This window comes from Rattus norvegicus, chromosome 3 (assembly GCF_036323735.1).
Source record: "Rattus norvegicus strain BN/NHsdMcwi chromosome 3, GRCr8, whole genome shotgun sequence".
Lineage (NCBI taxonomy): Eukaryota > Metazoa > Chordata > Mammalia > Rodentia > Muridae > Rattus > Rattus norvegicus.
This window is the reverse complement of record NC_086021.1, coordinates 72,723,359-72,749,636: the sequence shown is the minus strand read 5'-3', so window position 1 is coordinate 72,749,636 and position 26,278 is coordinate 72,723,359. Positions and strand designations below refer to the sequence as shown.

General features: G+C 38.3%; 1 protein-coding gene across 8 annotated transcripts in view; it reads right to left on the bottom strand.

Moving 5' to 3' along the window:
- Window positions 1–26,278, bottom strand: part of B3galt1 (Beta-1,3-galactosyltransferase 1) — a 573,038-nt gene that overhangs the window by 484,811 nt on the left and 61,949 nt on the right. For 5 of the 8 annotated variants that reach the window (XM_017591942.3, XM_039105589.2, XM_063284269.1 and 2 more), the window contains exon 2: window positions 16,686–16,752. The exons of the other annotated variants lie outside the window; for them this stretch is intronic. The gene's annotated coding sequence lies outside the window, so the exon portion shown is untranslated. The remainder of the gene's footprint in view (window positions 1–16,685; window positions 16,753–26,278) is intronic. 8 annotated transcript variants of the gene reach the window in all.

Genomic DNA, 26,278 nt, shown 5'->3' with positions numbered 1-26,278 from the left:
TGGAAGTAAGAACAATCTGGATCATACCTATATCCATAACAACTATGTTTCTTTTTTTATTTTTTTAATTGTGAAGTAGAAGAGTTCTGATACAGAACACACGAAATTCTTAGCCAGCAACTTGAGCTATGGGGGAAAATATTCTAAGGGTTTGATTCATCATGAAAAATATTCATGGCACACCAGAATCACAGAACTCAGTCTACGAGATGTTCTTCTTATATAATATACTGGCTCACTCACTCTCTCTCTCTAACCAGATTGTGACTTCTTCCTGCTAGCCAAAATCCTGACATATTCTTGGAAATGTGTCTTCCAAATTTTAAAAAGATAAAAATGATCATTTATACTCTAGGAAATCATTTTCTGCACAGAAGGAATTGATGACTTTTCCCTCAGGTGTCAAGACCTCCATGCCCTTCAGTTAAATGGGCTGAAGTCAAATTTACCAAATGTTACAGTGGCCTTTCATCGGAGGACCCCCTCTACTTGTGTCTCAGAAAGCACCACTCCTTTTACCATAGAGCAGAAGCTCTCAAATCTGGCTGCACATTAAATACCTGCTGAGTATTTAACACATATTCCAGATGCTGGAGGCTTTGACTTAATTGATCAAAGAGAAGCCGAAGCTTGGGAGTTTGCTGGTATTGTTGTTAGCATTGTTGTTGCTTCAGTTTCCCAACCAATAATGAAAATTATAGCTACAGGGTCATTTTGTCTCTGTTGTCCCTCTAGACTGGGCACAGAATCCTGCTTGGAATGGAGAATTTATAACTATCCCCTTCAAGTCTGAACAAGCTGAAATGAATAACATACTTAAGGAGACCCAGAAGACTATGAGTTGTAATGCAGCCATCAAGGAGCCTTCCTGGAGACAGCCTCAGTCTCCAAACTTCTGATGCCTTAGAACAGATGGCTTGTCTTAACAAAACATTTTGCTATTTTTAACTCACTGGATAATTTGAAGATAGAGTTTTCTCCCAGACTGCACAGAATCCTTCAAGGCAAACTTATTCCTACCAGGTAACACAGACACCATCCTTGTAGGCGTGTTATGCGGCACTACTCATCATCCTTGGTTCATTTTGTGAGAGCTATATATCTCATTATTTTACATCCTTCAATAAATTCAGGATCTCATTTTAAAATGCCTCCAAAGGTCTGCTCCAAATAGAATGTGCCTTTTAAAAATGAATGCTCCTGACAGGAAAACTGTTTCTCTGCCCAATGCCACCTGCTATTTAAAAATATTCAATATTTATTTTATCTTTTTATTCAAGTTTTGCTCTTTAGGAAATGCCACTAGTGCTATTATAAATGCTATCCCATTAAGTGACATATTTTCTTTTCAAATATCCTTCAATGCTGTCATGAAATAAAATCAAGTTTCAAATGCATTATCTAGATTCTGTCAGCTGAAAAAAATAAAGCATTTTAATACTTTCTGCGGAGGGTTGGGGGGGTAGTTCCTCCTGGCTTGCTCAGCAGGCACTTTACCAACTGAGGTACCTCTCTATCCCCTCAAATTTTATTTTTCATTTTGTCATGGGGATGAGTCTTTCAATGGTATAAGGAATAAAATACTTTACAGCCCGTGTTTTTCCATTAGATGTTTATTAGAGGAACTCCACAAGATTTCATGAGAGCTAGCACATTGCCTCCTCTACAGGACCTTATCCAGATCTGATTTCCCACACTGGAGCTTCATTATATTACTCTACTTAATTAATTCAACATCCGATTTTATAAGATTTTTCCCAACTGACAAAATCAAATGGTTCCTTTAATGGGATAATAGAGCTAATTTAATTGTACATGTATTGTTCCATTTATGTGAGTGATTATCCGACTAAGTTTAGGAACAGCATATTGTTGTTCAAATGTTAATGGAGACAGTGGCTTCCCACTGCATCTTTTAATGCCCTCTCTTGGCAGAAGCAAATAAATACAATAAAGTAAAGTGCATCTCACTGGCTGTGAGAACTCCTGCTCTAACAGGGCTTTTTGAGGCCACTGACCTCATTCCATTTAACCTCCTGCTCATACCCAATGAAAGGAAGGAGTGGTAAATGACATCTGGCCAGTGGTTACAACAGTACACTCTGGAGCTCCCATATGATCAAGTAGAGGGTTATAGGATATAGAAAGCACTTATGCAGTCCTGTTCGTCCAACCTGACTCCTCTTTCATCGATTCTATGATTAGAGCAAATTTTAATTAGGAAAGGGGAAGATACTATTTTAAAATCCACTTTTAAAACAAAAGAGATCACGAATCGAAAAGACAGTAGACAGGGGTAGTGAGCATACATGTGAAGGTCTGAAGAGAGGTAAGAGAAGGAGGAAATGATGTAATTATAGTTTCAAAAATATGATATTCTTTGAAAATTAGTGTAAAAATATCCCAGGATCTTGTTCTCTTTCAAGAAGTAAGCGCCCTCCCTGTTACAGTTCAGTTCACCCTAAGCTTCAGGAAAGCAGAATTTGCATGTCAACAGAAGACGCTGTCTCAAACTTTAGTATTAGATGGTGACTATATATGGAGAGTTACATAGTTTGAGACCATCACTCTCATTTTTAATCCAATTCTGTACATCAGAATTATTTGGAAAGCTTTTAATACCTGGCAGAACCACATGTATCCAGAGCCAGAATCTGAGGAAAAGGGAGATTGGATGTGTTGGTCTATATTTACTTCTCAATTAAAACACACCATTTGCATTATTGCTGTATGCTTTCATTCCTCAGTCTTCTATTTGATTTCGCAATATAAAATTAATACTGGCTCAACCTGCCCTCTATAAAAATCCGAAGTGCTTCAAAATCTGAAATTTAAATACTCACATGACACAAAAGGAAATTTTCACACCTGGTCTCACAGACAGGCTGTAGTCAAAATGCAGGCAAAGTAAATGTATTCTGTAAAATTACCTTAAGTCTATGTATATATGGTAAACATGAAATAAAAATCAATTTTATGTTTAAACTTGGCTCCCAGTCCAAAATTACTTGATTATTATTCAGCCATTCCAAGACCCAAAACTATGCACAATGTAAATATCTTGTGATCCAAAGCATTTCAGATACAAGATAGTCAACCCACGCTCGGTCTCTGCAGTGATCTAATAAGCTAGGTTTAAGAAACAGAATTTCATTTTCACCCTATTTTCTTCAGAAAGTATGAGCAGTGCAGTGGTGCACAAAATGGCCTGCTCAGGCACCACCTGGGGAGCTCCTGAACTTAGCTGAACTTCATTAGCATCTGTAGAGGAAGTGCTGTGCTAGATTCCCTCTGGAGAGCAGATAACCAGAATCCCCACTGTGCGCCTACTTCAATTGTAGTCTCCCTCAATTAGCAGAGCCACTAAAGGCTTGGTGTAGGGAACCAACTTGTTTTCACTTCCCCACCGCAAACAGCGTGACAAAGGAGAGAGGGAAAATATAGGAGATCAAAGGATCCAAGCACTATTTGCTTTGCTTGGAGTGTTTTCCATAAACATAAACGGAAGTCTATAAATACTTCTACTTCTTACTGTGTTTGTAGGTGGAAAATTGGGAGATGCACCAATATAACTTATAAGCAGACATCCTCCTGGGTTTGAGCTGCAGTGTGGAACTTTATGGCCATAAGAGACTTGCCTTAGACTTCCAAGCTTTTCTTGGAAAACTATCCTGGTTAAGGGAAAGCTGTGGAACCCAGCAGCCTCTTTGAAATTGTGGTATTTTATTTCACAGCCTGATTTTGTTATTTCCTTGTCGTATGACTGTTTGGAAGCTCTACAACCCTTTAGCCCTTGGTTCGCTGATTCAAAAGCTATGAACAGATGCTAGTTATTGTTCTCCCCTTGTAACACTGGTCATTCCACACAGACCTGAGGCCACACCTTCAAAATGATAAGGTCAACTCAGTATATGCTTACCAAAACGCAACAAGGAAGATCACATCTCTGATGACCTCTCAAAAGGAAAGTGGTGGCAATGCACAGCAGATTATTTCAAGAGCTGTAGAAAGGTGAGTAATCACAGATAACATACTAAGTGCTGTTGGGAAATAACTAATTTTCTGGAGGTTTTGCGTGCACTTGCTGAAGGAGAAACTTCACAGGGAAGATAGAAGTAGGGTGCCCTCTTAAAGGACAGAGTCTGAAGTAAATAGGTGGAGAAACATAGCAGGAAGATAAGTCTGGTCAAACAGGCTAGGAGAGTGTGAGCCCCCTGTAGTGAAGGGCACCAGGGCAGTGTGGGTAAGTGGGTAAGCTCCAAGTCCCCCTATTTCCTCCACTGTAGCATCACTGGGCTTCAGATGAAGGCTTCTCATCACTGAGGGAGTTGCTGGCATTATTACACTGAAGACACTGCTAATGATGCGGAAGGAGACAGAGCTCAAAACACAAAATGAAAGGGACCCATTGCTTCAAGGAGATTTTGGAATACTTTGGAGAAGTCTGAGATGTTAGCTTACAAAAGTTGGTGAGATGAAGTGTAGGTAGCAAGCAAAAGTCCTGACTGAATGTGTTTATTGACATGGACATAGGGGATAGGGGGGGCTGTGACGGGAGACAATGCCTCTGATAGATGGAAACTGACCAAACCTGTCTGGTCTAGGATTAAGGAAATAGCAAAGCCTTCTTTCCTGGTCCCTGTGTGGGCATTGATAGTCAGTATAAAATTGTCTGCTGTAGCTTTTTTACCCTACCCCCAAGTTTAAACCTGAATTCTACTCCACAACGGAGACTGTTCCTACTGAGACTAGCTCTACCAGCCTCTTTGTTCAGACATATGCAGCAGCCCCGCCTCTCAGTTCAACTGTATCTAATAAATACCTAGTGCTTCCAGGACTCTGAAGCTTTCTGTCAGTGAGCCCAGCCCTTCTTACCGCAGCTTCTCTATGTCCCTGTCTTTGTCTATTCCTCACTTCCTTGCCATCCCAGTCAGGCCAATCTTCAGAGCAGTGCTGGACGCAGCACCAAGGTTTTATACGTGAACAATAGTTACCATAACAACAAAATATCAAACAGGCGCGAGCAGAGATGAGAGTATGAATCCCAGGACAGGAAAGGCCAGGTGCTTAGGGGTACCAACAGCGCAGAGGGATGTGCAGAAGAATTGATGATGCAAACGAGTAAGGGGTTGATTTTAGCTATAGACGAGTAACCATAACTCTGGAGCAAGGATTCAGGTCTCACAAAACAAACAAACAAATAAGAAATCTACAGCTATAACCTGAAAATTCTAATTAGTCAGTCGGTGTTTGGAGACAACCCTTGCTCCTAGGAATTCTCATTGACATGGGATGACTTGGAATAACATGCTCCAATGGGAAAATGATCTCCTTAAGTATATATAGTTACGGAACAAAAGAGGAGTCATAAGTAAAGGCTACATTTTCTTCAAGTACAATGTTAGAAACATAGGTAGGTAGGTTTCAGGGAAGCAGAGAAATCTGTGCTACAGGTATCAGATGTTATCTGATAACACATTCGTAGATTTTGTGTTGGTAGAAGTTAGTGGTCAGTTCATCTTCCCAAAGTTCTAATTGAGTCTCAAAGTGATGCCAGATCAGACACAGAATTGGGTCATGAACGTTTTTTTAGTAAGATTAAATAGAGGCCAAGTTAATTTGGTTCTGTGTCTGTAGCAGATACAAAGTTCACAGCCACAAAGTTCCCATCGATTGACTAGCCTTGTAAGTTTTTAAATAAAATTGTGGATTTTTCTCTAGTGACTTCAGTACAGAAAAAAAAAGAGGGTAAAACAACATGCCCAATGTTTTGGAGGAATCTTGTGATGTGGTGACATGTGGGGAGAGACAATGGAAATTCAGAGGCCTGTAGAATGGACAGCCACCAGGATGATTGCCTCATAGTAAAACAGTAAACATATAAAGTGTGCAAAGGAATGAACATACGCTGTATAGGAAACAGTTTTGAGATTTAAGAGTTTAAAACTGAAGCTGCACAGGCATCCCCAAGGATCACCTCAGCATCCTGACAGCACCCAGTGTTCAGCCCTGCTGTGTCAGCCTCTCCAGGGAGAAATGCAGTGTCAATCAGCAAGGTTTATCCAGCATACATCTGTCCTGTGCTCTGAGGGGGAATGCTTCCTAGCAGGCTCTAATCTCCAAGGAACCAGGATAGATAGACAGCACTATTTCCCTAATAGCTAACAGTGTCATCTTTATAGCTTTTGAACTCCACATCCTATCCATAAAGGGATCAGCTTTTACTGCCATCATTTCAAAAGTAAAATGGGAACATTTTCTCTAGTCCAAATAGCTGGTTACTGAAGGAGCGGCTCTCTCAACACAAGCCCGTTCTGCTTCTACCCTTGGCTATGCCTTAATGTTAAACCTTAATGGGATTATAGGCATATAATACATATTATATGCCTATATATCTACATACACATACATGCAGGTCTTTTGCACTTTGAGAGTACAAAATCTACTGTAGGAAGTCTGATAGTTACCATTATACTAAGTTTTAAAATTCACAGTAAAATTTTAGGCAGAAAATATGAAATGTTAATCACAAAACTTGAAATCTGGGAGAAGCTCATTTAGGAAAAGGCTGAAATACAATACACGCCGACAGCAAATTCATACTAGAAGCAAGGTTGGGGTGCCTGGCACACTAGCATTGAACAAGGCCCCGGAGCCCACACACAACAGCTACTCCACAGTAAGGCTGAATGGGTTGGAAACAGTGGCTTCAGGGAAATTATACAGCATTTATAAAATGTTCCATACTGTAAGAAATGCTGGTACTTCAGAGCTAAAAAGCATGTTTCTTGAGCCCAGAAAATTGGGCAACATACTCAATAAGATATTATAGTATAATTTGTTTCTTGTAAGGGCACTCAGGGGAATGGCACCTCAGGAGGCCTGTACCTCCCAAGTGGAACTCTAGAGCCAAGGAAAGCAGCTACCCTGAGTTTGATGGCTATGTAACCAAGAGAGACATCAGGTTGAAAAACTTTAAACAGTCGGACAGTCAGAGCCATATCCTTCTCTTTGCAGATTCTCTGTCATGAGGGCTAATGACTGATTAGGACGGCCATATTAGCTTCCTTCAGAACATCTTTTTAGAATAGGCATTTCTCTTTAAATTAGAAACCATTCCTCGGAATTGGTGGTAAATCTTTATATAAATTAGTAAGTGCCCATCAAAATAAAGTACTAAGCAAGGAACTACAAAATGTTTCATTGGACTTGGTGGGTTATTGAATCCAGGCATAATGGTGAATTAAAAGAGAACCTAGGGACTATTTCTTTGTGTTATTTTATTTTTAATTGTCATTTACTTTTCTCTCATATATTATATCTCAACCAAAGTTTCACTTCCCTCCTCTCCTCCCAGTCCCCCACCCCCACTTCTATCCACTCCTGCCCCATATATCAAGTTGCAATAAGACTAGGGACCTCTCCTCCTATTAAGGCTAGATGGGGCAATTCAATGGAAAGACAATGGTCCCTAACACGGGCAAAGGGGTCAATAACTGTCCCTTCACCCAGTGGTAAGAATCCCACAAGACCAAGCTACACAACCACAATATGTATGCAGAGAACTTAGGTCAGACTCGTGCAGGCTTCCTGATTGTCAGTTCAGTCTCTGTGTGCCCCTATGACCCTAGGTTAGTTTATTCTGTATTTCCTTATTGTGTTTTTGTCTCATCTAGCTCCTACAATCCTTCCACAAGATTCCCAGAACTCTGCATAATGTTTGGTTGTGGGTCTCTGCATCTGTTTCCATTAGTTGCTGGTTGAAGCCTGTCTGAGGACAACTATGCTAGGCTCCTGTCTATGAGTAGAGCAGAATATCATTAGAAACCATTACATTGACTTTCTGGTGTTTTGTTGCTTGGGTTTTTTGTTTTATTTTTTGGTTGGTTGGTTTGTCGGTGTGTTCTGGGTTTGGGTTTTGGTTTTGTTTGTATGCTGGTGATGTTACTCTCTGGACTTTCCAGTCTCTGAGTCTTGGCCCATTAGGCAGTGTCAGGGAGGGGTGGAACTCTCTCATTCCATGGGTCTCAACCTAGACCAGTCACTGGTTGATCACTCCCCCAATTTCTATTTCTTAAATATGGTTGGTGAAGATAAAATGCTGCATAAATTTAGACAATCACATAAATTTAGACAAGACTGGCTTCATCTACCTCTTCCACTGCCCTAACTCTTCTTTTTATCATTGGCAAAGAGGGCTGGCTGGACTTCTTGTCACCAAGGTTAGTGTAAGTGTGATTAATTGTACTTTCTTCCCTGCAATACATGGTTAGAAATGGTTGTTTTGAAATCTCTGACTTCTACTCTCATTTCGAAATTGTATCACCTGCTGAATGATTCTCGTGGCTACTTCTTACAAGTGTGGGAGGCAAAAGGAGGAGGAGATGGGTAAGGGGGTAGAAGCAGGGAAAACATGAAAAACAGGAACTGAGCTTCATCTGAGTTCTAACCATCAGCAACATTATTAAGTAGAGAAAATGAAGTCATGGGATCTTAATGAGGGCAAAACAGACCTAACATTTTATCATTCATATTTGATCTGTGATTGTAATATCATGCGGGTGAATGGGTGTTTCTGTCCACTTAAACTATAAGCAGCATGTGGGTGGACGTCAGAGAATAATCTTTGGAAGTGGCCTCTCGCCTTCCATTTCAGGTTCAGGACAAAACTCAGGTCTTCGGTGGTCACTCTTACCTACCGAGCCTCCTCTCTGGCCCAGAGAGAAGTCTTAAAATTCATGGAATGGAAATCAGGGTGAAAATCGAACAAACAAAAGAGCTGCAAATCTAAGACTGGATCACCAATTCTGAACCAATGTATTGCTTAATGATAAAATAAATGAACATTATGTAAGTAAATCAAGTACTTGATAAATTTATAAAGGGAGATACAAGACACTCTATAACTATAAAATGAAGAGCTCAGTGTAAAATCAGTAATTTAACCGGGGCATTCCTGTTTCAACCAAGCTAACACCACCAGCCTACAGTTATAATGGGCTTCACTGGCTACTGAGAGGACAGGCTCTGCTCCATTAGCGGATGCAAACTTAAAGGTCTTCTGCTCGTTGTATGGTCACAGTAAATGAGACCTATGCAGCCAGCATTGGACACGGCCAAGGCTCTGTACAATCCTTAACCAACTGTCTCTGTACAGTTAAAACTAATGCTACATTCTCCTTTCCTGTAGGTTCCTGCAATCCAATGTCTAATGTCTTCACAAGCTGGCAATGATGAATCACATACAAGTTTACTGGAGATCACACAATAAACAGCAGGTAAATACCACGTATATTGGGTTAAGAAGCACCAAAGTTCAAACTGGGCTGATTTCCCTATTATTCTCAGTACAAAGATGCTCTTCAAAGGAGAAGCAGTGCCTTGGAACACTGCTAAGTGCTGGATATCATGCAGCCAGAATTCTATCTGAGAAGTGGAAATCAAAACCTCATTGTGATTCCATGAAACTCCAGGAAGAATGGCTATCATTAAAAAAAAATCAACCAAGTTTGGGTAGGATGTTGAATTAAACAAAACTCTGTACATTGCTGTGGTATTATGTAATGGTATATTACCATTATGGAAATAAGTATAAAGTCCTTAAAAACTATTGCTGTCAGGAAATCAAGATATAACGGTGCTGGGTAGATACAGGAAGAAAAATAAGTCACCAGGCACTGGCACCTACGTACCACTATCTTTACTATGCCACTATTGACTTCAAGTTAGGGAATCAGTCCATATTCCCCATCAACAGAAGAATGGATATATATTTTTAAAAAAGGGATGGTGTATGCACATGGTGCTTTTATTTTAGCCATAAAGAAAGCTGAAATTGTGCCAATTGCAAACAAAAATGGCTGAGGGACTGGAGACATGCTCACTGGTAAAGTACCTGCGACACAACATGAAGACATGTGTTTAAATCCCAGCACCAATGTAAAAAACCAAGCCCACTGGCATATGCTATACCCGTCCTGGTACAGTGATCTCTGCAGCTCATTGAACAATTAGATAGACCAAACCAGTGAGCTTTGGAATCAACAAAATACCTTGATCAAAAATTAAAGGTGAAAGAGCTTGGAGACATTTTACCTTGATTTCTGACCTCTACACACATGTTCCTACACAAATATACCACCAGGTATGTATAACACACACACACACACACACACACACACACACACACACACACACACACACACACACTGCAAAGTGGATGGAACCATAGATTACTATGTTAAGCCAAACAAACAAGACTCAGAAAGATAAATGTCATTTTTTTTCAAATGCAGGCCTAGATTTTTTTAAACGACTTTCAAAGAAGTTTATTTTTAATTTTATTGAAATTTATTCATCTCTCATACAATATAGCCCATCCACAGATTTCCCCCTGTACTCCTCCCAGCTCCACTCTACCTCCCCTCTTTCCAGATCCACTTCTCTGCTTTCTCTTCAGTAAAGAACAGGCCTCTAAGAGACAACAAGCAAACATGACAAAACAAGATATAAAAAGAAAAGTAAAAAAAAATCCATATAAAGGTTGAACAAGGCAACTCAATAAGAGGAAAAAAGTCCTCAAGAGTAGGCAAAAGAGACACAGACACACTTGCTCCTACTGTTGGGAATCTCACAAAAACACCAAACTAACAGCCATAAAATATGTGCAGAGGACCTGGTGCTGACCCTTGCTGGTCCTGGGCATGCTGTTTCAGTTTCTGTGAGCTCGCACAAACATAAATTGATTCAGTGGGTCATGATCTCCTGGTGTCCTCCATCCCCTCTGACACCTGTGATCTTTCTGGTTCCTCTAAGGGAATTCCTAAGCTCTGAGAGGAGGGACCCAATAGAGAACACCTATTTAGACCATCTCTTCATAATGAATGTGTGCATCTCTGTACCCACTCCCATCTCCTGCCAGAGGAGGCCTCTCTGATGATGACTGGGCAAGGCACCAATTTATGCGCACAGCAGAATATAATTAGGGTTCATTTCATTTATTTTGGGTTGGTAGCAATCATGGTTGGTTTTGTCCTAGATTGTTGAACTATCCAGTCTCCACTGTGTGGCCATCCATGCCATGTCTTACACCAGCCACAAGAACTTCGACCTACAATCTGTCCTTCCTGCAAGACGTGCTAGGGAAAAGATGGTGCAGACCTTGTAGCAGTGGCCAACCAGTGTCCAGTTTAACAATTAATTTTAACTATTTATTTAACTACTTGAACAGTTTAACTATTAATATTTCATATTAGAAAATAGGATTGTGATCATTCAGAAGGGAGAAGAAAGGCAAAGAGGGAACAAAGAAATGAATGTGACCCTAATATGCTGCTCACATCTACGGGCATAATGGAACTTATTTTTTATAGTTAATACGCTAATGAAATATTGTAGAAGATTAGTAGAATAGACATTTTGGACAAATTGTTGCATAGTGAGTTAAAAAGTAAAATTCACACATTTACAGGCCAGTGATTCACTGCTGGTCCTTTTGCTTGCTGACTTCCTCAGACCATGGGAACTGCTGGATGCCCCAACATTTATGGCTGTGTGTCTTCTGGGCCCAACTTTGTCTTCGCTAGTGTTTTGTTCTTTGTGATTTAAAGAATGTTCAAAATACATAGTCTAAATGTCAATTCCTTGCTTGTTGTATATTCAGTTTTTTTCCTGATATACTGAGAATGACATATTTTTTGTAATACTGTTTTGTTTGCTTGCTTTTTTTTTAAAGAACAGACATTTTAAGTTTAAGTGATTACTAAGTGATTAAAATTAAGTGATTAATATTGTTCTTCCATGTTTTGTTTCTTATCTAAATTACAAAGTTTGGAATACATTTTCTATGTTTTCTTCTAGAAGTTCCATGGTGCTATATTTTAAATATATAGATTCATGAGCTATCTGTAATTAGGTTATATATGTGATGTGTACTAAAGCTATGGCTTAATTTCCTCCATAAAACATATCCAATTGCTCAAAATATGCTCCTTTTGCAATGTAATTACCTTAGAACCTTAAGAAACTAATTGCTTTGAAGTGTGTGGGACTATTTTTAGACCCTCCATTATATTCATTGACATGTGTACTAATCTTATGCAAATGTCACGCTATCTTTCTTCATTATTACAGACACAATGGTCTTGAAATCAGGTAGTTTGAATACTATAGCAACTCTTTCTTCTCTTTCAAAACAGATTTGACTTCCTAGGTGACGTCATTTTAATTTCTGCATACTTTTAGGCTCACATAATTCCATAAGTAAGTCTACTATGATTTCACTAGAAATTGCATTTAATTAGAAGATAAATTGGAGAGAGACTTATGATCCATAAGCACAATTTTTATCATTTACTATAAAAGATACGTCTTTCTATAGAAATATTTCGTAAATTTTGGGTTTTAGTTCCTTGGATTTTCATAACTTTATTTTTTCATTGTTTTTTGCTTCAATATCATTATGAGTGATTTCTTACAGTTCCGTTTTGCGTGATCTTATCATGTAGGATAAATGTAGTTACTCTGTGCTTACTCAACTGTAATTTTTTCAAATCGATGCAAAAATCTATGAGTTGTTTATGTTATTCAGGACTTTCAGAATAAAAAAAATCATGCATTTGTCACTTCCTCACTTACACCATGAAGGCCTGTTATCTATGTATTTCTTTCTCCCTGTATTTCACAGGCTAGCTTTCTCAACAAAGGGTAGGATGGACATGATCAATTATACCATGCTGCTATGGTATCGTATTAGACAACAGTTTGTTTCACCAATGTGTATGACACCGTTAATAGGATTTTAGAGACCCTCTTCATTAGTTTAAGGGCATTTCCATCTATTTAAACCTTCTGATAGTTTTTAACCATAAGAATGTTGAATTTGACCAAATGCTTTTCTATTAAAATGTGTTAAAATAATCACACAGCTTTTTTTTTTTTTCGTGCTGTGAACGCCTGGCTATTGCAGGTGATTGCTGGATGTAACAATATCTCCGGCAATGAGGGTTGGTGGCCCCTCCCTTATTCTAATGTCCTGGTGATGCTGCTTCACCTACCCTCAAAAAAATGAACATATACCACTTAAATGTCATTTTTTAAGTTAAAAAAACGAAAATGAGCTTTATGGGAATTTTATTATTAAATTATTTTCTATAATGGAGATCTTTAGATTAAACAGATTTCAGAAATTCAATGATCTCCTTCAACCACGATTTGACGAACATTACTAGTGATTTTTAAAAATCACCCTGTAAAAATATTTATAAACTTAAAATCAGAGAGCTGAACTCATAGGATATCAGCAAGTTTTTGCAAGTTTCTAGAGTCCCAAAATTTTTACTCTACTGGACATTTCATAGTTGAGAGAGCGACAACATTTCCCTTATTAGACACCTGGAATTGAACTATACAATTTGTAAAATCCACTGCGCTTATTTTGTCTATGAATACACAAAAACTGGCAACTTACCACTTTACTTTAGCTTACCAAACAGAAGACCCTTTAAGAGTTTATCCCGATCCAACGACTTATAGGGCATGAATTCCATTATTTCCTTTTTATCTAAAGAGTTAAATATTCTATGTAGAGTCTAAATAAACTTCCTTCCTTATAATCATAAATAATACCATCCACTTCTGAGAGTCTCCAAAGTGCTTCCGCAAAAACATTTTAGGCGTTCAGGAACTTTTCCATTATCTATGGGATGAAGACCTAATATAGTCTCTTTAGTCATATTCCTGACACCAGATCTTTAAGTTCTTTGTCAACATTGTCCATAGAGTAGTATCTACTCCTTAGTACATCCAATTTATTAAATTTTCAAAACATTAAAATCTGTGTGATTCATGAAAAACTCTTTTTATTAAATAATTCTGAACTTCCTGCATATGAGACACTGGAGATGAGCAGTGAACACACAGGTGTGCACGCGCGCGCGCGCACACACACACACACACACACATGCACACACACGCACACACACACACATGCGCACAAATAGTCTTGTAGATGCAAATGAGAACTGAGACAGATGCTGACTCACAGCAGAAATATATAATACTGGCTTCCACTGTCTGGTGTCTTCCTTTAGTCCTGAGCAAGTTCTATCTTTTATCATCGCCTCAATTCCTGTTGACAATTTTTCATACCTGGAGATTTTGTAATTCGTGGTTCATGATACAGTTTTATCATTGCTCCTTACAGGTGATCAATAAGATATTTTTAAATGGATGAAACCCAAATAAATAATCAATATATAACCCCTTAATTGACTGACATTTCTACTACCCTTCACTGGGCTACCATCAGAAGGGGCCTTCCCTTTCATCTCTAATTCCTCAGCAGACCAATGCTTCTACTGTAGAGTCGCTAAGACACAGGGCAGATATGAGTCCGCTCCATTGGAGGGTAGGCTTTTCTATTATTTTTCTTCCTATAGGACCTAGCACTGTTAGATCTATCATAGTGTCCCTGTTTAACAAATCTTTGTTCGATGAAAGTAGTAGCAGAAGTTTTGATATTTTGTTCAGATGTTTAGGTCTAACAGGTGTCCCTGCATGAAATGAACTCAGCAAAATAAAGCTTTGTGAGCACAGGCCCAGCCGTGCCTTGATGTGTTAGGAGATTGTACCCCAAACTAAAGCTCCAATGTTCCATGTGCACATCGTAATGGAATATTTGAATAGTCCTTGTACAATATACTCAAATTCCATAAAACAAACAAGAAAAAATGCTCACATTTATGTAGCAATAGAAACTTTGGCTTCAAAACAAATAGTAACACTGATTTCTTTTGCGGTTACTTTAAAATACAGTTAATTTCAACCATCACTGCTTCCATGAATAAAATAATATGATCAAAGTTAGAAATAAAGGATAACCTACTGTACTGGCTGGTTTTGCTTGTCAACTTGACACAGGCTGGAGTTATCACAGAGAAAGGTGTCTCCCTTGGGGAAATGCTTCTATGAGACCCAGCTGTAAGGCATTTTCTCAACTAGAGACCCAGGCCATTGTAAGCGGTGCTGTCCCTGGGCTGGTAGTCGGGTCTTTAAGAGAGCAAGCTGAGCAAGCGAGGGGAAGCAAGCTAGTAAGTTAACATCCCTCCATGGCCTCTGCATTAGCTCCTGATTCCTGATCTGCTTGAGTTCCAGTGCTGACTTCCTTGGGTGATGAACAGCAATGTGGAAAGTAAACTGAATAAATCCTTTCCTCCCCAGCTTTCTTCTTGGTCATGATGTTTGTGCAGGAATAGAAGCCCTGACTAAGACACCTACTCTCACTAATTGGACTGAATCTCTTCTAGTTTGTTTCTTTAGTTGTTTGTTTTCTTGCCAAAACCTGAGACATAATTTTTTTAATGAACTGTAAAAATAAAAGAGCTTTAGCACCTTCTAAGAATTATAGAAAGAAAGAAAGAAATGCCAGGAAGGTTAATTTTATCTCTCTGCACTATGCTGGAGTTCACTCTGCCCCTTACTCTAATGGGATCCTGCTAAGATACTCTAAGTCTTGACTTTTATTTGATCATAACCACTCTTATATTTAATATCACATCTCTCTTCTCATGTTGGCTGCAGCACATTTTGTATTGAAGGTAAAAGCAATCTTGTTCCAGAACTACAAAATCACCCTAGCTTCATCTCCTATACTTAATATACTCCAATCTATTCCTGAATGGTTCAAACGAATTTGAGCATTGTGATCACTACATCTCAGAAAGTATATATTTTTACTCAACTATTTCACAGTTCAGTTGAATTGGTACAGTTAATGTAAAAATATCTCTACATTTATCTAATGTAATATTTCAAACTTTAATCGTGTCTGTTAACATTCAAGATAAAGCATTTCTTTATTATAACCATCCCACAAAAATGATCCTTTTATTCCTATATATCTAGTAAGAACAAAATATTGCAAACAATGTCATTCTTAGCAACTTTTGATTTCCTCTCACTAAGGATCAAAAGCCACAGAGTAGTCTACCCATCGGTCTCTCCCACTGTTCTGAATATGGAGATAGTAGCAGGTAAAACTTCCAAAATACCTTCATGATAAGCTGCCTTATAGTTGTCAATACAGACAGACCTCCATGGGTCCAACTATCAAGGATGTATAAAATACAACAAACCCTGTCCTCTTCAAAGATATAGAATACACGCGCGCGCGCACGCACACACACACACACACACACACACACACACACACACACACACACACAGTATATGCATTGGAATATGAGTTGTGCTTTTCAACTGCAAAAGTATCTTGCTTGAGTTAAAAATTAAATTATGTTCTAAATATAGTCAAGCTAGCTCTGGATAATTAATTTAATGATTAATTCCACTTTTTAAATTGTCTGCCCTATGTCTCATCAATTATCTTAGAAATATTGACATAAAGAGCTGAGGGAAGAGGAGATTCAAATTTTATCAGTGGGAATGATGAGGTACAGCATTCTAATATTCAAAACACATTAATTAATAGAAACAGTAAAGATCTCTTTCGGTCCCACCCCCCACCCCACCTCTCTCTCTCTCTCTCTCTCTCTCTCTCTCTCTCTCTCTCTCTCTCACACACACACACAGACACACACACACACACACACACACACACACACACACACACGCACCTAAATTTAGAGACTTAATCCTAACTTATAGGAAGTCTTAATTGACAATACCTAGTCAGATGATGTGGTGAATGGATTCCACTCTGTTAATTATCTCGACTTAATACGTGCACAGGATCTATGAAGAAACACAAGAGAGGTCTGGCATCACAGGCTGGATGGTTTTATTTTCATAATCTTTTTATAACCATGAAGCAAGCAGGTTAATCTTTGCCCATGTGCTTGAATCAGGCAGGACATAGCTGGATTTAAGCCTCCCAAATTTTAATGTAATCTTCAGGATTTACATCTCATAACAAGTAATGACCCAAGAGGACATCTTCTGGATTTGATAGACTACATCTATCATACATTGTTGACTGATAAAGGAAAAAACACATAATACAACATTTCAAGGCACCCAAGGGTAAAACTTTACATGACCTTGAGCACTCTGCTCACATAACTCAATACAACATTTTTTTCCTCTTAAATTACTTATTTCTTGGCTCCATTTAACTGTTCTCAGAATCTTCACATCTCCTGGTCCACAGATTATATGAGATAATGTTGCCGTAGTTTCTTTATCCTTAGTGGGGGAAATGTCCTCAGAGCTACTAGCTCCTCTACTCTTCAACACAGTTGTTAAATGAGTGAGCTGCACTATCAGACCAGCAGAGTTTGGTGTTAACAGAATGAAAAATCCCTTTCTTTGGTACGGCACTGGTAGAAGAATAAATGAGAGAATGCATGTTTTTTGAAATATCCGACTGTATTTGATTTTTCTATGCTTTGATACATCCCACAGATTCTTATTCATATTTAAGGATAAAAACGTGTAATGAGACATTAGGCAGAGAAATATACCATGTGATAAATACCGTCTACACAGGAGTGTAGTCCTAATCAGGAGAGAGAAACATGGTTTTGAGTTTAATTTGGAGGTAGCTGTTCAAATTGTTGATCAAACCTCTTCAGACACAGTATGTAAGTTTAAGGAGAACGAACTCCAAGCCAAGGCCTTTTTACATCTTTTCCAGACACAGAGTTAGTGATACTGGCTGATCTTACCTCTAGCTATATACAGAGCACACAAGTCTTACCTCTTATCTCTAAGACATCTTATCAATTTAATAAGCTAATCATCATTTAAAATGTGGCCTCTATGAACCCTGATGCATTGGTCCAGAGTATTATAATAGCGTGAAAGACAGGCTAATCTTGTGATCTCCACCCAGTAGAGAAAGCAGAGAAGGCAGACTATATACCCAAAGAAAACCCCGTGTTGAACACTGGGTACATATGCCACAATACCCTCCCCAAAAATATGCAGTTGAAGTCAGATTGCAATTACATTGCTAAAAAGAATAAAGGGTGACATGCTATTTAGAAGGATTTTTTCAAATTATAGGTTCTTTTTCTATTTTTAATAACATTTTCCATTAGCTGAAATTCATGTTTATATGCATGAATGTTGGAAATCTTTTAAACACTGTACAATGTCTCTTTCCTGCTGCGAATATTCCAAAGTTAATATGGTGTGTGAAGCATCACTAGTTTCCAATGGCCTAAAATTTCCATTACTCACTCACATGTGTGCTTTCCGTCCCTTGTGTCTGGATTATTCTGTGTCCATTTTGAACCAACATAAGGTGATAATTTGACATAGTACTAGATCTGAGTCTTAGTCTTCAAGCTGGGCCTTTACCAGAAGCCAGGTCAGAAATCTTTTGACAGTTCCAGGGGACCTTTCAACCACAAGTTATAACCAAATTGCCAAACTTCTTAGATGTGGGTTCTTCAACCCAACTGAGCTGAACTGCTGTTATTTTACACAATAAAGATGGGGTAACTCAGGGTTGGGGATTTAGCTCAGCGGTAGAGCGCTTGCCTAGGGAGCACAAGGCCCTGGGTTCGGTCCCCAGCTCCAAAAAAAAAAAAAAGAAAAAAAAGAAAAAAAAGATGGGGTATCTCTGGAGTCCTGTGAAAGTTTCAGAAGAATGAGAAATATTTTCTGGTGATCTAAGTGTTTTGGCACAGCAAACAACTGAAACATTATAGTTGATCTTTTCCTTGTCACTAATTGTCATCATTTTTAATTATATTGATTCTTAAATCTCATAATGTATTTTGATCATATTCACCCTCCTCACCCAGCACTTTCCAGATCCACCCTCACTTCCCTAACCCACACATTCCCAAGTTCTCTTTTAGTTTTTTTTTTAAATCAAATCCAATTTGGTTCTTCAAACTATCCTTGAGACTCAGGTATGGCCTAGAGTAATAAACCTACTGACAATCACACCATTAATAAAAACTGTTATCACTCTCCCAACAGCTACAAATATGAATATCTTCTTGATTTGGTGATAGGACTCTGTGCCTGTCTTCCTGCTACATGCTAGGATATTTCCTATTTTGAATTTGTTTAGGTCTTGTACATATAGTTACAATCACTATGAGTTCATATATGCAACCTCCCTGCATATATGAAAGCATAATTTTCTTGAAGTCATCCTCTGGCTTTTACAATCTTTCTACAGATTCTCTAACAAGAATACCTGAGCCTTGTGTGGGGGAATATGATACCATATAGGAATTTAAATCCATAAACATGGGTGCTCTGGCAACAAATCAGACCCAAAGATCTTCTAGGTCTGTTTGATCCAGCTGGAATTTGAACATACTAGATACCTTTAATTCCTCTGGCTGTAATGGAGACATACCCTTAGTACTCATCTTTAATCCCAAATAATGAAGGTTGCTTTGTAGCAGGAAGTAGCCAAGTTTGAGGGGCAAACAAAGAGAAAAATTTGATAGTATGAGTCAGAAATAGGATACTCGCAACTATTACAATTACAGCACAGGAAAGAGCCAACTTAAAGAAACACAGGACAGAAAGGCAACGTAAGAGAGAAACAGAGACCAACAGAGGAGGCAGTTTTAGAGACAGGTTACAGGTGAAGACAGAATGAACCAGAGAATGAGAAGCAGCCATAAGACTAGAACAGATTGCCAGAGTTAGTCTGAAGTCAAGGAGACCAATTCAGTCAGAAGCCGAGAGAAGCCGGTTTGAATCAGCCAGCTTGGAGAAGAGATTGAGCTAGAGTAGCTGACCTGAACCGTTAATTAGAGTTCAGAAAGAACTAGGAAGGGTGAGCTTATTCTGCCATAAGCCTCTGAGATGACAACTGCATTTGACAAATAAAAGTTACATTTACATGACATAGTTTCCCATTTATGAATAGGCACTCCCCAATCTATTATTATCTGCATGTTGACCTGTTGAGGGTCTCTGCGTCCCTACGGCAAGAGGAAACTTCTCTGATGAGAGTTGAAAGACACACTGCTCTACACATATCATAATAAGTAAGTACTAGTAATTCTAATACCATATCTATTTAGCAGAATAATAGTTGTAGGTTCTCCCTGACATATCTAGCAACAGGTTTGTGGCTCTGCTAATAGTACCAGGTATGAGCTTCATCTCATACAGCACTCCTTAGTTCCAATCAGACAGTAATTGATTACTCTCATAACATTTATGTCACCAGTAGAAGCAGTGTCTTATTATGCCTGTTATTGTGATAGCATGCAGCACTAATAGTTGGATAAAAACTGATGACTACCTTTAATCTCTCAAAGTATACACAGCATCTTTCAACATTATGAAAGCTAGCCAGTAGGGATGAAGTTTCCAAGTCAGGAACAGCTTTATTTCTCCATGTTCTGTGACTCAAATTATGCAGTATTAACATCAATAGCTCTTACTGTCTAATTCTGAATGGAAACTAAAAGCACTAGCAATAATCTGTAATGGTAGAGATGTCTATAAGAGTCAACTGGTCAACAACGCAAAACAAAGTAACCCATTCCTGGTTTAAAAAAAAACAAGGATATTTATTTTCAATCATGCGGTATCCAGTTGGGGCACTTCTCTTCACCCTGACACACAGCATTGTTAGGTTTGCCATGGATTTTTCAAAAGGTCTTAGTGATAACTAACACTCCCTGAATTGTCTTCTTTATCTTGCTCTCCTATCTCTCACACCATTCAGTCCTTTCTGTTTCATTATTATATATTTTGAACAATAAAGTAGACACCAGTATATCTAGATTCCAGTCCCAGGTGAATAATTTATGATCTGGTTGCTTGGCAAATGTGCACACTGATTACACTATAGAGCATATGAATACATTCCAGTGCATTAGAAATCATTCTCTCTGTTTTAATCTATTCACTGTTAGCATATTCCTTTAACTCCCAAGTCTACTTTCTTATTTGATACTAAATAAATGTAAGTTTTGTATTAGAGGAAAACATGGGGAGCAGAATTCAACTTATAGACACAAGCAAGAACTTTCAAAATATGGCTCCTATTGCTCAGAAACTAAAACCAACAGTGGACAAGTGGAAGCAGAGGAAAGTAAGAAGCTCCTGGATAACAAAGGAAATGGCCGATCAAGTGGGCAGTTAGCCCAGTGAATAGAAGAAAATCTTTGTCAGTGATACATCTAAACGGGTTTCAATCTTAAAATTTACAAAGAACTCAAAAAACTAAAGAATTCAATTTTAAAATATGACCAAGTTAGAAAGGATTCGCCAGCCCTTACCCCTAACTGATGAGCTCTGAACACTTGGTGACTCCTAGGGGAGGAAGACATCATTCTTGATGGGTATGGCTCCTAGTAAATAGACCGTCCATGTTTAGAAGATGGCCTTATAGCCAGGAGTAAATGGCAATACAAACTGGACACAAACAGCTTGCAAGAAAGAGAGAGGGGGAGAGAGAGAGGCATATGAAATGGGGAGGGTTAAGAAATAGATCTAAGAGAAATTAGATGAAAGATAAGAGGGAGAATGTGTTCAAAATATGTTGTGTAAGATGATGAAAGGATAAGTAAAATGCTTTTGGAAAATAATTTTTAAAATAAGCTATTAAACTGAACAAAAAGTTCTGAAAAGTACAAGTGGCTACTAAACACTTTTAAGAGGTATTCAACATCCTTAGCCTCCAGGGAAAAAAGTACAGAACTACTTTAAGTTTCTCTCTAACCCAGTCAAGATGGCCATCATTAGGAATAGAAATGAGAGTAACTGTAGGAACACATACAGGGAAATGGAACCCTTATATATTAGTGCTGTGTGCAAACTAGTGCAGAAACATGTGAAATCTAGAAGCATCTCGAAACATTAAAAATAGGTCTATCATGTGATCCAGCATTATTCTTGACCATATACCCAAAGGGCTTCATATCTTATTACAAAGATAATAGAACATTTATGTACATTGCTAGTTTCCACAATAATTTAGAAATGAAGTATATCTGGATAATCATCAATGTGCACATGGAAATGAATATGTGGTACACACACACACACACACACACACACACACACACACTGTAACATTATTTAAAAAAATAAAACATGAAATTTGCAAATAAATAGAAAGGACTGTAAGAAAATTCTAAGTTCACCCTTTTCCCCTGAGACAAAGCTGGAAGTTTTCTGTCATAAAAGGATCCTAGAGTCAAATGTTCTGTTTCTTGACTTTAAGAGAGTACACATGAAAACTAGAAAACCAGGAATTTTTCATTGGCGGGGAGATGTATTTATGGAGTGACAATGGTGAATACTGGTGAAATGAAAGTAGAGAGGGATAATGGGCACAGAAGGGTTAAAGCAGTTAGTGGATTGATCAGAATTGGAAAAGGAGTGGCAAGTGGAGAGAGTAACCAAAGTAAAATGGGTAAGAAGTTACTTAGGAGCTTAAGATATTGCAATGCAAGTAAAACAATAAAATAAATAAAATAAAAAAGGATAGGAGAACACATATGAAATTAAAAGCAGGCACAGAATGAAGGGAACTAAAGATTTGAACATGGGTAAGATAAATTGTAAGGAAAAGGAAAGGAAGGGAAGAATAGATGAACCAAAAGTAAGAATTATGAAATGGCCTTATTAAACCCCACATATTTTATAGCTAATTAAAGTGGCATTGAGCAGAAGTAACCCATATTAATGAAAAATGCTGCTCAGCAAAACATGGGTCACTAAATGAAAATCTCAGTGCCACGGACAGGCTGTCTCCATATGAGTAATTGGTCACAAAGGCTCCTGAAGCATCCAATAAGGTAAGATATTCGTAGATAGCAAGAACCCCATTGCTGGAGACACTACACCATCTGATTATAGGACACAGATAAATTCTCCTGAACTGACCAGGGAACTTCCTATTGGCTATCTTCCACAGTACTGGAATGTTCAAGGGAATCTTCTAGAGGAGAAAAAACACCAATGAATTAATTGAGCACTGGACCTTCCAAGCTACAATTCAACAATCTAGGAAAAATGTGGCCACTGGTACAGTAGCTCTAAAACTGTTGTAGAGTGCAATGAATCACTATCTTCATTTGATCTGTGGTTCATGAACAGGGTGGAATTTTGCTCAGTATTGTAAACATAGTGGGGGAAAAAAAACATGCTTAGGGAAGTCATAGGTCCCTGGGGAGAATCTATTGAGGTTTGCATTCTAGATCATATTATCGAGCTGCCTTCTAAATACCTGAGTTTATATCCATGGTGTTGTCCTACCCTAAACTTAGTTCAGAGAAGTTTTCTTTTATAAAGTATCCCTTTGATTTTTAAAATTAAATCTTAAAATTCTGAGGTTCTTTCATTTTTCCTTTCCTTTCCTCCCTCAACAACCTGATATACTCTTCCTTGCTTTCTTTCAAAGTCAGGACCATTTTTCCATTAACTGTTGTTACAAACATATAGGTATATGCATATGTAGATGAATTTTAATCCAGCAACATGGCTACCCTGACAAGAGATCATATCTAAAAATATCTAGGTCTATATGATCTACCTAGAAAACAGAAATGCCCTGAGTACACACCTTTAATCCCTAACAATGATGTCTAAGTAAGGGGCAGACAAAGTGATGAATCAAAGAAAGAATAGACAGAATGAGTCTAAGATAAGATACACACAACTCTCAGAAGAACAGATAGGAAAGAGGCTGCCTTGCAGGGAGAGAAGTGGAGTATGAGTTAAGTCTGTGAAGTTCAGAGGCAGTTTTTCCAAGCAAAGCAATTTAGTCAAAAGCCTAGAGAGGTCAGTTTGAATCAGTCAGCTTGGAGAGGAGTTTGAGACACAACAGTTGACTTGAACCAGCCTGCCAGAATTCAGAAAGAATTAGAAAGGCTAAATTTATTCAGCATTAAGTCTCAGAGGCTGAAATATTCTAGGTCTAGGTTAGCAGACAGAAGCTGCTCTGAAGCCTTCAAGGTCCAGGCTTGCAGAAGATTAGATTATAAGGAGGCTAGAAGCTTCCAGGTCTAGGCCCAGGGTTACTTATTACATTCCCTCATCGGAGAAAATAAAAAAGACATTTACATGCATATTCATATGTACTCCTGAATATAACCCGTTTATTCTGTATATTGTCTCTTGTACGTACAAATTTTCAGGGTTGACCACTTTGTATTGAATAACCAATTGGTATGCTGTTCCCTGGGGAAGACTCTTTCTCCCACTCTCAGCATTCCTTAGCTGCCTGAAGTTCTTTGAGTGAGGCTGAGAACTCTTAGGTTTTCCCCTCAACTACTTTGGCACATCCATTTTGTTGTCCTTGCTCAGCTCATCTTTAGATGACAGTATGCTGGTGCAACTTTTGACATTACTAGGAAAAACTCTCACAGCCTCATCCCTGGCTCTTATAATCTTTTCTCCAACTCTTCCATAATGTTCCCAAAGTTGAGGAACAGGAGTTCTTATGTAGATGTATGCAATGGGACTTGGACACAGCTCTGCATTTTGATTGGCTGTGGTTTTCTGTAGGCACCCTATAATATTTCAAAGAAGGGAAATAACCAACACCCTGAACAGCTATGATGACTCTCAGCGACAATAAACAAGTATAGAAGATAAACATAAGGATGATGTAGTAGCATGTATACCTTGGCTTGGCAGGAACCAGCAGCTTATTAAAGGAACGTAAGACCTGTTCGTTAAGAGGGAAATTATGCCTGGTACCAGACCCTTAGCCAACTACCCAACACTTAGTGAAGTCACAGATCTTAGAGCAGAACCTACAGTCACCACTTTCCTAAGTCAGCACATTTCCTAGCTACGTTCTAAATACCTGTCCTTATATTAAAGGTATGTGTAGTCCTCACCTGTCATCAATGACAGTTTCCTTTGCAATAGACAAAGACCAGAGCAACGTCTTATTATGGAATTACTGGTTAAAGTCCAAATGACAACATTTCACAGTACTCTTCCTTATTTTAATAAATTCTTTCCACCTTCCCTGAGCTTTGGAGGGCAGGTGTTGTGACAGACATCCCATTTAAGGTTGAACACCCATAGTTTTAATGCCTTGTCTCAGGGCTCATCATTGTAGTCTCCACAGAGGCAATTAATGGATGACAGATGATGATGATCATCATAATCACCTAGATTTCTTCTAAGTATTTCTTCTTGGTGTGTATGCCTTCTTTCTCTCTCCCTGACTCGCTCCAATATTGTTGGTATACATTCAGTTAGTTTATTTTATTTATTTATATTCATATATTTCTAAATAGTATACAGTTATATTTCTTATATAAATGAGAGTCCCCTTGGGGAAATGACATGGTGTCTATTTCCTGCTTAAACCTTGTAAGCTAGGATAGGGTAAGAAAAATATCATTATGGCTTCAATGGCGATAGCACAACCAGAAAAAAACCATGGGAGAACCAATAGCTCCAGTATCATCACAGTGCAGTAAGTTCTTCACAAATTAATGAGAACAAATGAAGTTACCCGACATTGTTTTGGGGGCAAGTTTTTTTTCAAGATAATTATCCTGAAAGGGAAGAAAGAACATAATCATTTCTGAAGTCTTCCCATTCCGTGGATGGTTTGAGACTTCCTGATCTATAAAAAGCAGTGGACAGAGATGCTAAATTCAAATCCCTACTTCCTGCTTAGATTCTAGCTCACTCTCTGAAATGTGGATATGTCTTTATTATCAAGAAACCCCAAATGGTTGCCAAAACTGTTGTTCCACAGCTAACATCATAAACCAGGTACAGGATCTTGCCCATCAGAAGAGAAACATGAATAGATGAGCTCATACCAACAGTTACGTTCACGGAAACTACAGTTGCTGTCTAAATGTGAACTTATATGTGGGTATGTAAGAAAGACTGAGATAAGTCTCCGTAGAAGAAAAGGATGGATGAAAGTGAGATGAACAGGAGGCCCTAATAATGTGATATATTTTAGAGACAGAAGTAATGGAGAATGATGCCGTCCTCGGGACTTTATCATCCTGCTGTAAGAACTGTTCGTTGAAACATTCACAGGCAAAGAACGTTTTGCTCAGAATATTAAGTACTTTCTTTAAAAAAAAAAAAAGAACGGCAGAAAAAAATCTAAAGAGTAAAAAATAAAAAGAACGAAAGAAATATAAAGTTCTCAGAAGAGTGAGATCAAAAGACAGTCAAGAAAAACTAATCAGAAAGGGGCAGGATCACAGTAGGAAGAAACGGAGCAATGCACATAAAAGACAAGTGAATAGATGTACCAAAGACATAAGAATTGAACATATATAAGTCGGTGAAATAATGAACGAAAAAAGAATCCCATGCTCGAGACTTAGAAAAGCCC